Raw genomic sequence first — 3,742 nt, forward strand, 5'->3', positions numbered from 1 at the left:
TATTGTTATTCTTATTATCATTATATTGTTATTATTATTGTTATTATTATTATTATCATTATCATTATTGTTGTTATCATTATTATTATTAATATCATCCTTATTACTATCATCATCATTATTACCATTATCATTATTATTATTGGAGAATGCAACCGGGATGTAAAATTTATAACTGAAAGATTAATAGCAGTTAACCTGAAAACCGAAAGATAAAAGACACGCCTAAACCCCACGGTAGGCCTAGAAAAAATTGCGATCACTTGTAGGCCTATTTCGCTTTAATGCCAGCACAGAGCGACCCTTCATTGGCGACCAAATCGGACACAAGTAATCGAGAAAATGGAAAATGTCACGAGAAATGTCGGACCTGGAACTTAAAACGCCGAAAAGGAAATCTTGAAGACTTTCTGCTTGAATAACTTGCCACCCATGAATAGCCTTTCGCACCGCTAGTCGCATATGTTTTTATGTTGTCATCTATCACTGTCTGAAGTTGCGATTTGAAAATTTAAGCTGATTTCATCATTTATCATAATAGTAAACGAATTGTATTTATATATTTACCATGTATGATTAATTTGTATGCTGTTATTATGGTATCGAGTTTGTAAGTAATTAAGACATAACTGACCTATCTGTAAAATAAGAAATACCCCTAAAATGTTGTTAAATATTTATGCATAAGGTTTATTTAGCATGTTTATTTTTATATTTGAAAGTAAGTTTCCTCTTGCCTCCTTACTGTATAATGCGCATGTACGTAGGTATGCCTCACCTGGTCTTACCCCATCATATAATCGGTTACTTTGCTATACCACTTGTTCGAGTAAATACTGAGACTCGCCTCGTGAGTAAAAGTTGCTAATTCGTATAGCACAGCATATCGTAATAACTATAAATCCAATCCTTTGTATTGTATATGTCTTGTATTTCCAGTATTCTGATATAGGGACATTGATTTGCTGACGCCAGGCCGCACGATAGTCTACCTCTGGTGCCCCGAGGTTAACCGGAGCAGCGCCGAGCTCAAGCAAGCCCAGTGACACCTGGGCCGTTTGACGCGCTCGCAGGGACGTGGATATTTGCTTTTGATATTTTGTTTGTACTTTTGAAAATATATATGATTATCACTATAAGAATCTTTCCATACACCCATTTCAATGAAAGTGAATAACATAATTAGATGATGCAATTCATTCAGTGACGAAGTGCACCATTTTAAACCAAAGAACCTTTACATTAATAATGTAATTTCCCAAGAACTTCCAAACACACCCTACTATTTCGCTGGATTTTGATCTCAAGCTGAGGAATAAATGTACAACGGGTTTGAAACAGGAAAAGAACTACAGGCTTAGCAAAGGAAAAGTCGGATAAAATTCAACAATAGGAAATATAGAAAGGAGCCGCAAACTACATATAGTATAATTCAGTACGCACAAGGAGACTAACAATTAGGATGAGAGAAAGAACGATAATATATGAATAGAAGAGAAGGAAAGGTGAGGAAGAAGCGAAGAGGGGCAAAGAACTTTGTGGTGAATTCAAAGGAAATGTTCTTAGCCATAGCTTAGTAAGAAATACAGGTGGAGCAATTACTTCAAAGGCATGCGTGGCGTTGCCTACCAAGCAGTTTCCGAGGCAGGTGTTCATAGGTAAAGTGCTAATGAGCACATAACGAATGGAACGGAAAATTGGCGATGAAGTTTTGAAAAGCCGGGAAATCGCCAGGACCTGGTGATATTTTTTTAGTTCGGAAAGCATTTCGAGAAGCACATATGGAATCCCTCCAGAGATGGTTCAGTGTAGCATATTTCACTTAAAGAATCGCATACAAATGTGATAAATCCGTTATATATGCCTATCTAAACACAAATCCACTAAAGCGTACAAATCACAGTGCTGTGTCTCTAATGACCCGTGCTGGGAAGCTTTATGAGGGAGTTCTTAAACATCGACTCATATCTGAGCTTGAGCATACTTTCTAAAAAAAAAAAAAATGCTGTTTCAGACCAAGAAGATCAATACATTAGTCTTCATCTCTCCTATCGCCACTAGGAAAGTCCTGAGAATGCAACGATTTACAACATGCATAACTTCTCAACTCCTCAATGGGAATCCCAAGAAAAACAAACAAAGGAAAAACATGAACATTTGGGAAGCAACAGAAACACCTCGCGAATTACTACAGGCAGTTCAAAGTGCATATATGTCTCTCAAAGCGGTGCCATGAAAGGAGCTGAAATTGGTTTTGAAATTAAAATAGGAATGAGCAGAAGGTCCGAGAGGGGAGAGGAGGCGGGGCAACAGCCGCGGGGCGTTCGGTTCACAAAGGTCCCGTAAAAGATGAATATTTGCCTCCCGTGTTTATCGCCAAGTTCCTTGCACTTTCAATAACAGCTCTCTTGAAAAAATGATATATTAACGAGACCTAATTTCGCTCTTGACAGCTCGGGGAGTGATGCAGGGAAATGTGTTTGTCCCGCTGTTATTCACACCTTGATAAAGTTACCTTAGAACTAAATCAGAGCCACGACGTCCCACTGATTTGCATATGAAGACGACGACGACGACGACAGAATCCCCAAAATTACTTCAAGCTATGATAAATAACTAGGACTTAGCTTTCCAACAATATGATAAAGAGTTAAGCAAAAAAGATGTAGGAGTATGGCGATCGAAGAAAAATATACAGAAATAAATAAGATAAAAAAAAGTAGCTTTAGGCCTATATTTAGCTGATGAGACAACCGAAAATAACAATCTAGAAGATAAAATAAACACCAGAAAAGCGAAGTTTACCTAAAACGCTGACGTCTTTTAACCATTAATGAACGGTTCTAACATACCTAAAAAGATAAAATGCATAATTACAGTCATTTACAAGATTTGCTATGTGCAAGCAAAACCTAGAAGACAGGGAAACGTATATCCAGGATAAAAGACTTCCAAATGTACTTCTAGTAAATATAAGGGTCAAAGATGGGCCGAATACGAAAAGTAATCAATAGAAAAACTTACTACTTCAGAAAACTACGATGGTTTGAACAGGATTGAAGGGTCGAAGCAAAAATGAAGAATTAAAACTTGTTTCATTTGGAAGCAAAGAAGGAAACTACAGGTAGACAAGAAAACCGGCGAAAATATTAGTTTGAGCAAAACCTCTGTCAAGGTAGTTTTGCCTAGGTTTCGTCCATTCACACACACACACACACAGATTGAGAGAGAGAGAGAGAGAGAGAGAGAGAGAGAGAGAGAGAGAGAGAGAAAGGGAAAAAGAGAGAGAGAGAGAGAGAGAGAGAGAGAGAGAGAGAGAGAGAGAGAGAGAGAGAGAGAGAGAGAGAGAGAGAGAGAGAGAGAGAGAAAGGGAAGGAGAGAGAGAGAGAGAGAAAGAAAGAAAGAGAACTTTCGAAAAATAGCCACATCTTTCCAACAAAGAATATTTCAGCTCGAGATACTGATTCCATGAGAGTTTAATTCTGTTATGTGTTTTTTGTCAGAGTAGAGTCCTTAGCAATCATTTAGCATTTGCTTATTATTTACTGTGCATTTTGTATTCACGCGTCCTTGTGCAGTCTCTAGTTCCCCGCATGTTATACCCTTTTCTCACGCATCCGTTGTTATATAATAACAGATAATACCTAATGTCCTTTTATGTGTTTTCCCAAATCTATAAGACGAACTGAAGGCCAAAGAGGCTGATTTCAGCAAAATTCAGCTATTAGATTTTTGGCCAGTA

This window comes from Penaeus vannamei, chromosome 12 (assembly GCF_042767895.1).
Source record: "Penaeus vannamei isolate JL-2024 chromosome 12, ASM4276789v1, whole genome shotgun sequence".
Taxonomy (NCBI): Eukaryota; Metazoa; Arthropoda; class Malacostraca; order Decapoda; family Penaeidae; genus Penaeus; species Penaeus vannamei.